The 12,006-nt window shown below is 35.3% G+C and overlaps 1 long non-coding RNA gene across 1 annotated transcript; it reads right to left on the bottom strand.

The window, feature by feature from the left end:
- Positions 1–635: 635 nt before the first annotated feature.
- On the bottom strand, positions 636–5,168 carry LOC124362022. Its single transcript, XR_006922412.1, has 2 exons — positions 5,016–5,168; positions 636–864 (listed from the first exon to the last, which is right to left on the bottom strand). It is a non-coding gene; the product is annotated as an uncharacterized LOC124362022 (long non-coding RNA).
- Between the last annotated feature and the right edge of the window lie 6,838 nt (positions 5,169–12,006).

Below are 12,006 nucleotides of genomic sequence, written 5' to 3'. Positions count from 1 at the left end.
ATCAAGCACTGTATACTTAATATTTTATACAATTTAAGTGAGATGTTTCAGCCAATTTGTCAAACTTCATCTTTAAGTGTCAACAGCTGTTTAGTGTCAGTTAAATTTAGATTATAAAATAAAAATACTTCCATTTTTCAGAATTTCAAAATATTCCATGTAACTTTTCTTATATTTTCTTCTTATAAACCTTCTTCGGATTCGAATGAATGTCTTACAAAAAGAATTAGCTGAATTACTCCAGCCGATTAGCACTTAGCAACACATTTTACGATTCAGTTTTATTTATAAGATGTGAGCTAATCCCTGCAAAATGGAGCTCTAAATTACAAATTCTTAACTGCAAAGTGGATAAATTTTTCCAAACATTTAGAAAAGGAGTTTACCAATCATAGGTTGGTCAGTCTGGTACTTTTTATTTGGTAGCAAATAAAAATATAAATTCAATTTAGAAATCAACTCTTTAAACAATCCAAATAAATTTAATTTTTCAAAACCCTTCAAAATGCAGAGCGAGCAATTCCTTTTGCTTTTTAAGTAAAAATATAACTTTTTAGTTAATAGTAAAATCTACTTCTATGACTAATAGATTTTTTTATTTTTACTTAGATAGATAAGGAGAAATAAGTACAACGTTTTAACAAGAAACATATTTCTTGATACAAAACATTTCATTACAATATAAGTTAGAGTAAAATGTTATAATACAAGTATATAATAGTTGACTTAGGTTACATGAACATATCATCGTAGCCTGGGGGAGGCAGATGGTCAGCATCAGGGGGAAAACGGGGCCTGGATGGACGAGGGCCTACGTCAGGAGGTCCAAAAGGATCAAACCTTGCCCCAGGTGGGACTGCTCCTCTGAAAAATAAAAAGTAGAATAAAATTAGTTTTACTGGACATAACATTAATTAAAAAATTAAGTAAAGAGAAGACACAATGATATAATGCTTATATTATAAACAAATGATATTTTAATTTGTCTTATATCATTGTCTTATTCTTTGCTATATCATTGTACGAGACATGTCCAGAAAGTAAGTTTTTTTTTTTTAAACAAGTAAAACAATTTTTTACCATAATTTTATTCCTACATGAAAGCCTAAACCTTAAACTATTTTTCGACATAGTTTCCACCGATGTTCAAACACTTGTCGTAGCAGGTGATCAATTTGTCTATACCCTCTTTGTAGAAGGTTCCTGCCAACGAATGTAGCCACGACTCCACAGCAGTTTTTATTTCATCGTCGGTTTCAAATTGTTGGCCGCCTAGCTCGCGCTTCATATGCAGGAATAAGTGGTAGTCAGACGGTGCATTAATGGTTTCACCTCTTGGGAGAAAATCAATCAACAAAACACCTTTCCGATTTTGAAAGACAGTGCACATGATTTTTGTGCAGACATTGTCATCTTGAATTATTGTTTCTTTGGAGATTGCATGTGTAGCCACTGCATTGACTGCTGTTAGAATTCCGGTGTGACATGACATTCCCAAGTATCATCACCTGTCACAATTTTGTTTAAAAATCCTCACGATTGTTAACATCACTGTACCATGTAAGAAAAGTCAAAGCACTTCAGAGTCTCTTTGTTTTGTGCACGTCAATGAGCAACTTTGGAACCCTTCGGGAACGCATCGGGAACACAGCTTGCAATACCCTAAGCGGTCCGTAACAATTTCGCACAAAAGAGTGTGTGAAATTGATTGGAAATCATCAGATAGCGTTGTCATAGTGAAACGTCTGTTCTCTTGGATTTTTTTCGTCAACTCGCTGACGAGAGAAGGCCAACTGCTCCAATTCTCATCATATACATTTGTTCGACTGCCATTGAACATTCTAACCCATTTTTTCACCATTCCTTCACTCAAGATGGTGAAGAAGACGTTTACGTCACTCGAGATGTTTACGTCTACCCCGTAAACATCTCGAAGTTGACGATAAATTTCAGCCGTTTTCACATTCCTTGCGTTCAAAAATCTCATTACAGAACGAATCTCACAATCACTAATTGTCTTAAATGCTCAGAAAAAACTGAAAACACAACATAGAACAACTGAAATGGTGTGAGTTGATAACCAGTGAACAAGGATGACTAGTGCGCATGCGCGGAACACCATCTCCCACTGTTGTACTGCAAAAAATAAGAGCGTCACATTGTCTTTTGGTTAACATTATTCTTTTGAGATCAAAGTGTTTCTACAAAGTTGATGATTACAAGAAAACAAATTATATAAATTTATGTAAAATCTTTTGTATATAAATTATAGAAAATTGATTATTGCACTTCATTTTTTAACTATTTTTTAATCTACTTATTTTTTAATTACGTACAATATATAATCCTGTGTTTTGTTATAAATACATTTTTAAAATTATTTATATTGCTAGTTTCCAGTATTTAAGAACAAAATGTATTTAATATTTAATCATAGCAATAACGTAATTATTTGTACTAATTTAACACTGATGAAATATATTGCTTCAATGTGTGCCTACTGATTAATACAAATCTTGAAAACATAAAACTCTAAGGATAAAGACGGCATAGTCTACAATATAATAAAGAAACTGAGGGAGTCTCCATGTGATCAACCAATCACTAACAACGAAGTATGGCATACCGGGTGGTGACATACAAAATGATTGAGAAGATAAGTTAACCTATCTGCTTACGAAGTAATTTAACCTCCTCCTTCCTTACTTGTGTAAGCTATTCAGGGAATATATAGCTTGTAGCCTACATACATTCCTATAGAGGAATGTACGTATAAGCTATATATTCCCTCCAGGATAGCCTGGAGGATGGTTCTGATCTGGATCGGTCTAAATCTTTTAGGTTAGTATATATTTCCTTCTTCCTACTCAAGGCTGGAAAGAGCCAGTTGTGAGACTTGTGTGGGATGTGGCTCTTCTGGTCGCAACTTATACACTAATCAGAACATTCCAGGGACATGTAACTCTACACTGTATCAATTGGTGTGTGGGATATGGAAAGTGCTGACAGCTAAAGCTCTGGATATTTCTTGAACATTGAAGAAGCTTTTGAAAACACTGGATTAAATCTTTGCTCACAGACAGGGTAGTGACTACCCCTTCTCAGGGCAACATACAATCTAGTCAATGGCTGCTCTAGTTTTGTGTTCTCTCTCAGGTAGAACATGCTTGTAAATGACCTGCTAAGTATTAACAGCAGTTGTGCTTGGCATAAGGTCATGCATGTGGTTCTGGATCTAGTAGGACACTAGTGTAATTAGGTTGGCCTTAGCTTAAATCCAGAGAAGGCTATTGCTGCAATCATTACTAGGAGGCCTTGGTTTCTTTTTGTTGGAAAGGCTGTTCAGGTAAAACCTAAAGTCAAGTATCTAAGTGTTGTTTTAAAACAAAAAGCTCAACCCAGGGGCTCATCTATACAAGATTGGATATCAGGTACCCAGAATTGACTGATGAACTCAAAACCAAGAGAATAGGTTCCGTTCTAAAGTTTCTTACCAGGTACCATGAAGAAGGTGATTATTTAAAGTTTTTTGGTAATGAAACATGAATTTCTTATGTCATGTCAAGTGAAAAAAAATCAATGAATTGGGTCACATCACTGCTGCATAAATAAACCTGTCAACGATTGGTTACATGCAAAAACAACAGAAATTTATACAATAGGTATTGAAAAATGTGAGAGCTTAAATTTAAACGATGAATTTGTTGAAAAATAGTTTAAGAGCTCTTCTGTCAAATATTATGATAAAAAAGCTATAAGTCATGTATAATTTTGTAATTAAATAAAGAAACTTACTTTCAGAATGACCCTCATAATATTAAAATAATAGTACATGTGTACTTACTATGCGTTTGAGGCCCAAAATCATGTTCATGTTAATTTTTAAATTCATGTTTTTATTTTTAAACAAATTCAAAGTACAGTAATTGAAAAAGGTACAGATTCTTTTTAGTAATACAATAGATTTTACACATGTAAGTACATATAAAAAAACATCGAAAAATCCCAAATGAGAAAATATAACTAACTTTGAGCTCTTAAAATCTACTTAAAGGTTTATCATAAAAAGTTTTTAAAAATTAAACAATTTATGATCGAATTCCCAATGGCAAAATTAGCAACTGCAGTAGCACTCATGGGGTTACCTCAGCCTGGGAAGTGAAAATAGAAGTAAAGGTCACAATCCTAACCTACTCAAACTGTACAGGTTAGAGGAAACAACTCAAATAAAAAATATCGCATAATCATATGTAAATTTCCTACCCAAAACATGTTGTAAAGGAATATAGATCAAAATATTGTGTGAAACAAAACCAAACAAAATTTTTTTATTATTATCCATTACTAACATAGTTATAGCTATACTTTCAATTACTGTTGTAACAATATGGGATGCTCAAAAAGGAGATACGAAACTGGGAAGATGAATATATTGTATTATGTTATTATTGGTAATTGTTAGTAATTATAAAGTTGTAGTAATTTGCTACAATAATAAAGCAAACAGAATGAATGGCAATTTTTTATACTGTTAAATGCTTATAAAATTATTTGCAATTCTGAAAAATCAACATAGTTAATGGACTCAGATGAAAATGAGGAATGAATATTTAATTACATCCAAAACAAGGTTTTGTCAATTTCTTGTAATTAAATAGTATCAGAATTGTAACATATAAATTATAAAAAAGCCCACTATTTTGTATAAATTTAAATATGTTTAAATTTGAAAGTATTATGATACATTATAACAAATTTTATAGACAAAATGAATTTTAAATTTTAAGTTGAATAATTTAATGAGCTTTCAATTTAAAATTAGTTTTTGAAAATAAAAGGTTTTCCGGACATTTGCTATTGTTTAGTGACAGCAAAAATTATTATCTAACAATGGAAAATTTCCGAAAAGTCCTGCATCTTTATGTACATGAGTTTATAATAAAAATGTAATCTTAATGAAAAAAATCTGACACGTTTACAAAATTTCTTGGTAATTGTATTTGATGAATATTTACCTCGGAAGACCCCCAGGAATTCCTTGTCCTGGATCTGGGAATGGCCTCAGTGGGTCTCTGTGGAAAGGCTCAAATAAATTCCCATGTCCGGGAGGGGCAAAGGGGTCCAAGTCTGAACCTCCAACACCAAAAGGGTCAGCATACCTGCTCCTGGAGTCATCAAAAGTAAACGAGTTAGTGCTTTTGATCGCATTATCTTATCACATAGAGAATTATAATATTTATATCTACTTTCTCTATTTTAAATTTGTAATCATAATCATCAGTATAACCCTTTGAGTGCCAGAGCATCCCGCATTATATGCAAGAAATGCCAGAATTGCTGTTAGCGACTTCTGCAGTAACGCTTATATTTTATATATAGTACTAGCGGGCCCGGCGCGCTTTGCTGCGCATTTCAATAATTTTTTGCAAAAGTTGCCCGCGGCTTCGCACGCAATTTCCCGTTGAAAACAGTACACTATATTCACTTATTCTTTTTCTATCACATTCTAAACATTGCTGAGATAATTGATAGTCGTTCCATCGTGAGCCTCTTGGGCGTATTATGAAGGTATGTACCATATTCCTGCCTCTATCTAGCTGTTACCCACGGCTTCGCACGCAAATCTTAAGAACCGAAGTCCTTATATTACTTAGTAAATTTTTTTTTTTACTATAATAAATTTTAGATTAAATTAGTTATATCTCCGATGCCACGATTGAGCTTGCTTTGTTGTCTCGATCGAGAGAATATGTACACACGGAGTTTTGAGAACCATACTTCTGTCAAAAAAAACAACTAAGGTTGATTTTATAACATTCTTTATATTTGTAGCCAACGTAAGATAGTAATTATGATATCTGCATTGCTCTTCTGATCAAGCATGAGCATGGTTTATATTAAATAAATATTGCAGTTAAAGGTGAATTTTTACGTCAAATTTGAATTGTATTATCTGGATAGTAAAGTCTATGTTTAACAGTGATTGCAGAAACAGTTTAAACAAAATTTGTCGTTTCTCTTAAGCTTACTCTATGCTTTAAAACTATAAGTGTAATATATGTTTACAAAGAACAGCTGATTAAAAATTTGAAAAGACGTTAACATATGTTTGCTGCAATGCATTTCTTATGGGTATTTCTGTAACCAGTGGGGCGGAATCCTGAATCGGGAAAGGGATGGGCATAGCTTATAAACCTTCTCCGTGGAAAAATACATATACGTACAAATTTTCATCATGATCGGTCCAATAGTTCACGATTCCATAAAGGACAAACATACAAACATTCATTTTTATATATATAGATTTATCTAAATTGGCTCAATGACTATACATACGCATTCTAAAGGCTTCAACGTAACTTTTGATGTAGGCTTTGTTGCATTCTGGTTCGATTCTGATTTTTATGGCGGTTGTAAAGTGAGCGCGTCATTCGAGTTTAGAACCGGCCGCTACGCGGACGAGCCGTCACGTGTTTTGTTTGTGCTGCTGTTTATTTTACAAATGATATTGAAAGTTTTTAAGTGTAAATGGGTTTGTAGTGTTAGTATCTTCAAATTATTTTGTTTGTGGGCTTGAAGATCGGAGAATCACCATTCATGAACTTGCTTTGCTTATTCCTGAGATTCCTAGCGCCACAATTCATAAGATTTTAACAGAAAAATTAGGCTATCACAAAGTGTGTGCGTGGTGGATACCGCGAATGCTCACAGAAAACCATAAACAGCAGCAGCGTGTCGGTTGCAACAAGGTTTTGCAACAATGTGAAAACAACAAGGAAGAATTCTTGGATTCCACTGTTACAGGCAATGAAACATGGGCCTTTCACTTTACCCATGAAAACCAAGCAGCAATCACGTGAATGGCGTCACTCAACTTCGCCTAAGCCGAAGAAGTTCAAGCAAACACAGTCTGCTGGAAAAGTCATGACAACCGTCTTTTGGGACAGGAAGGGCCTGCTTTTGATCGACTTTTTGCCTCATGGAACAACAGTAAACTCTGACAGATATTGCGACACATTAAGAAAACTGAGACAGGGGCCGTTCAAGTATTACGTAAGCAGATTTATTGCAATTATTTACCCCCCCATCCCCCTTGTCAGCAAAAGTAAGCAAAGCTCTTACCCCTCCCCCCATGCTTACGTAAACATTTGTCAATTAATGTATTGTTTTTTTAATTTTATAACGTTATAATTATAATTTGAAAAATAAGAAAATAGATTTAGGATAGAGATTATATTGTACTGAAACGGTATTCAACATAGAGTAAAGGACAAAAATATTATATCTTACTAACATAACAAACTTTATTTTAAATTTTTGGTAGATATATTAAATTCAAATTAACAGTCTTCAGTCCATGAAACCCGAATCCATGATTCTAAGTTTTCGATGACATTGGATTGCTTCGATTGCTGCTCAGTGTTGTGAGTCTGCTCGCTTTCATCCGATTTTGGAATGTCTACGTCATTCTCATCGAGCCATTCAACATCATGGGGCTCTAAATTTTGAATAATGCACATCAGTTCATTAGCACGACGAGCAGCGACTCTTACAGGTCTAACTTTCCTATCAGTGTGCGTGTTTACTTTCTTATGGATCTTTTCGATGTGACGATTTAGTGACTTGACGGAAGCATGATAAAGACCACACGTTTTGCATGTTTGACTTGATAGCCTCAATTGTACCGTCGGACAAAAATAATCGTATGGTATTTGCAGGAAATCTTTGAGTGAAGCACTTAAGCGTAGAGCTAAATTGACTGGAAGATTAAGAAATTGCCCTCCTTCATCTAAAACCAAGTCATCAACTGTTTGTTTTACTTTTACAGGTGGTGGAAGAAACCTGTTGTCTAGTAATCTAAATAGGCCACTTCTTGGACGACAGCATTCTGTATTTCTACATTTTACAATTTGGAGCAAGTATTGGCTTTCACGCACATGTTCTAAATACCATTTAATGTCTGGAAAATCAGGAAGATCTTGTTCACCTGCCCCAACATATTTTCCATTAACATTATAGCCATCAATTTCCATTGAACTCCATACTTCAGCTAATACATTTCCTGCAAATTCGAAATTAGATCTTTCTAAATGTTCATCAATTGTAACGCCACGTTCATCCAAATGAGACCCAAAATGGTCATGAGGCAATATTAAACCAGCCAGTTCCCGACTAAGAGGAACCATTCTGCGCTCTACTCTGTTATACGCACTTCTTCCGGTAGCATTGGTAGCTAAAAACAATGCATCGAGATCATGTCGCTTAAAGTGTTGTATAGCAAACCCTATGACTTTTTGATAACGCGGATTTTCATCTGGCCCTCCATCAACCGTCATGATTACCACTGGTTTTACTAGTCCTTGGTCAGTTTTAGCTAATGGTCGAAACTCTTAAGTTCGAGAAGCGTCTCGAAATCCTGAGCATGAGTATTAGCAGTAGATGAACTATGCTTTCCACTTCGAATAGCGATGTATGTTGGTCCAGAATATCCAACGGCTTGCGGTTGTCCTAGCATATTGGAAGTGATTTTGATACCAGCATAAACAGATGGTATTAATTTATGACGCTCAGCGATTACCCAATCGTGATCAGGCAATTTGATTCTATATTCCATGTGCATTAGAAGAGGTGCTTGCTTATTTGCCGCAGTTACGCCAATAGGGACTCGAGCTTTATCATCTTGAGATATGAAAAATACTTGATCTGGTCCTAGTATGGATGCTATGTTCTCTAAATAATGGATTGATGTTTCAGCGAACTTGCTATCTAAGTGGCTCTTGTGGTGATCAGTTTGAGCCCGAATGAGCTTAACAGGGACTGTCGATACATGTCTTCGTCCCTCTGCAGAATTAGATTTTCTGGGAATCAAACGAAGATATGTCCCACTGCGACTAATGTCAAATCCCATTTTACGTAATTCTTGTGTGAGTTCATCAAGAGTTTTTACGCTGCGAATTGATTCCGTTCGTCTTCTATCATCTGCTGCACTCCCAAATAAAGCTATATCCGCGATTGTTTTCAATAGTAAAGGTTGATTGCTTTCAAGATTTTCATTTCTGAATTTTCATGACAAATATCTTCTAACTTTCTTTTCATACCATCCCTGTGTTTCTTCTGGGCAACTGCGTTTTGAACCTTCCTGTTTAAAGGTTGTTTTGCTGTTTTTATTTCCTCGCGCAACTTAATGATCTGTTTATCAACTTCAGCACGGCTTGGCATAGTACCTCTGGCAGAATACAAAGCATTCAGATTTTTTTCGAGTAGAGCAATCTTATTTTTCATAGCTTCCTGAGAAGGTTTTGGTCTCTGTTTAGCTGTATTTTTATTAATTTCGCATTGCTGCTGTGATTCATTACCGGTTTTTTATTTGATCTTCTTCCTGTTTTTTAATATTTGAAGCTGGCTGTGTAATTTGTGTTTTTTCTGCAGGTTTACAGGTTGCCTAAAAATAAAAACTTTCTATGGGTTCTGCTAAAGATTCTCTTATTAAGCTACATAAATACAACGTATGGAAATATATATGGTAAATACAAAACCCTATGGCTTTAAATCTAATATCTTTAAACGAGCAATTCGTTCCGGTCACAAAATACAGGGTGTTATACTCTATTCAAGTAGGTATTTAAAAGAATGTAAACAATCTTGATATGTCTTTTTATTGAAATATGCAATTATAAAATCAGATATTTGTAAAGGTGCGTACAGACATCGCGAGGCTTGCGCCGCGAATGGTTCGTCTCGCATACATCAACCTGAGGCATGCTACGGCACATGTATACGTGCGAACCATTCGCGGCGCACGCCTCTCGATGTCTGTGCGCACCTTTATGTACTTACAGAAAAGCAATTTTAATATTTGTTGAGTTTTTTAAATGAATTACAACAGATTTTACACAGTTTACAATTTTAAACCACATATTTCAATAAAAAGACATATAAAGATTGTTTACATTCTGTTAAATACCTATTTGAATAGAGTATAGTTTTCTGTAGGTATATATATATATATATATATGTATAAAACTAACATCCTGTATTTTGTGACCAATTGACGGAATCAATTATAAGAAATAAATCTATATAATGAATATTACCTCTATACTTTAAGATAGGCCATAATATTTTCTAATTAGCAAAGAGAAACTTTTTGGAGATTTCTAATATTTCTAGTAGGTATTCATAGGTACCTAAAATGATATCGTCACTCACCTTAGAAAAAAAATGTAGTAGATTGGATTTATTCTAGTCGCCGCTTGCAATTCTTCTTCGATTCTCTTAGATACAATAATATCTAGTTCCTTGTCGGATTTTGCTTGTAATTTTGTAATTTCGCCACACTTCGTTAACTAACTTTTGTACAATTTGTACTTTCGTACTTGTATGAGATTTTTTAAAACTTTCAAACAATTTTTGGTATAACTTGGATTTGTCTATTTGAAACGACATCTTATTTAATCATTAAACTTTGGCTAATGGAATGAATGGTAACACAAATGTTAACTTGCTTTACTATGCTTACAATACGTCTACTCGCTATAGCATCCAAACGAAACAATACACTGATAGAGGATAGAGGAAATTTAGACAAGTGAACAGCGCGCGGTAATTCCCTTACTCGGTTCTAACGCGAGTAGGGGAATTACCGCGCACTGTTCACTAAACGTATGTAGCCTATTACTTGCGGGAATCCCCGAAAATGCGTTTCGTTTTCAAGCAAAGACAATGTGTGGGTTGCCATTCGTGTAAAAAAGAAAATAACTACCGATGACGTAATCATCATCTAGACTCCCCTACCCCCCATGTCATCCAAAATAAGCAAAGCAAAGACCCCCCCGCCCACCCCCCCCATAGTGCTTACGTAATACTTGAACGGCCCCACACGTGATCCAGAACCGCCGGAGAGGAAGATAGTCCAGTGGTGTGAGGCTTCTCCATGACAACGCTCGACCTCATGTCTCACGTCAAACTCAAGAACTGCTGACAAATTTTGGCTGGACTATTGTGCCCCATCCCCCTACAGCCCAGACCTAGCCCCAAGTGATTATCACTTATTCCCAAAATTAAAGGAACACTTGGGTGGCCAACACTTCAGTACCGATGATGAAGTCAAGGAAGAGGTTACTCGATTCCTCAAAGGATTGGGGGCAGAATTCTACAACATGGGGATAGAAAAGTTGGAGCATCGTATACAAAAGGGTTTGAACAGAAACGGTGATTATGTGGAAAAATAGCTTAACTTTTAAGTTTTAAATTGATGTATAACACTAGAAATATAGAGCTGTCTATTTTAAAAAATCATGGGAACCTTATTTTTTCTAATACCCCTCGTACATCAGGTGTGCTCATGCTCTGCACCTCAGTCAGTGTCAAGCTGTGACAACGGAAACATCTTTGCGCTGCCTGTTATTTTATATTCAAATTTGAAATGTGTGCTGCAATTCAAAATCCCACCAGTTGTGAAGTGCGGTCTGTGATTAGTTTTTGTAAGCAAAAAACTCAAAACCAATAGAAATTCATCAGGAACTGTGTGAAATGTATGGGAAACAACCTGGAAGTTCTGTCAGGAAGTAATGCATTCAGATTAAAAATGACAGAGCGAACGTTCATGATTGAGAAAAGAGTGGACATCTGAGCAATGTGACTGACTATCTGGTCACCAACAATATTTGTGAAAAACGCTTTTACACAATAACTAAGCTTTCTTCATGTTTCCCACAAGTTTCACAGACTTTATTGTTTGAAACTGTTTCACAAAAGCTAGATTACCACAAATTTTGTTAGGTGCCAAAAACGCTTACAAATCACTATAAAGAACAATGAATGGGGGCAGCTTTGACATTTTTGTAAGCCTACCACAGTCATGGTGATGCACTACTGTATCGAATCATAACAGGAGACAAAACCTGGGTGACACATGTGAATTGCGTCACAGTCCGTGGATTGGGGCACACAAGTTCTCCTAAAAACCAAGGAAATGTCTGCAAACTTTGTCGGCAAGGAAGATAT

Source organism: Homalodisca vitripennis, chromosome 5 (genome assembly GCF_021130785.1).
Source record: "Homalodisca vitripennis isolate AUS2020 chromosome 5, UT_GWSS_2.1, whole genome shotgun sequence".
Taxonomy (NCBI): domain Eukaryota; kingdom Metazoa; phylum Arthropoda; class Insecta; order Hemiptera; family Cicadellidae; genus Homalodisca; species Homalodisca vitripennis.
This window is presented reverse-complemented; position numbering and strand designations above follow the sequence as displayed.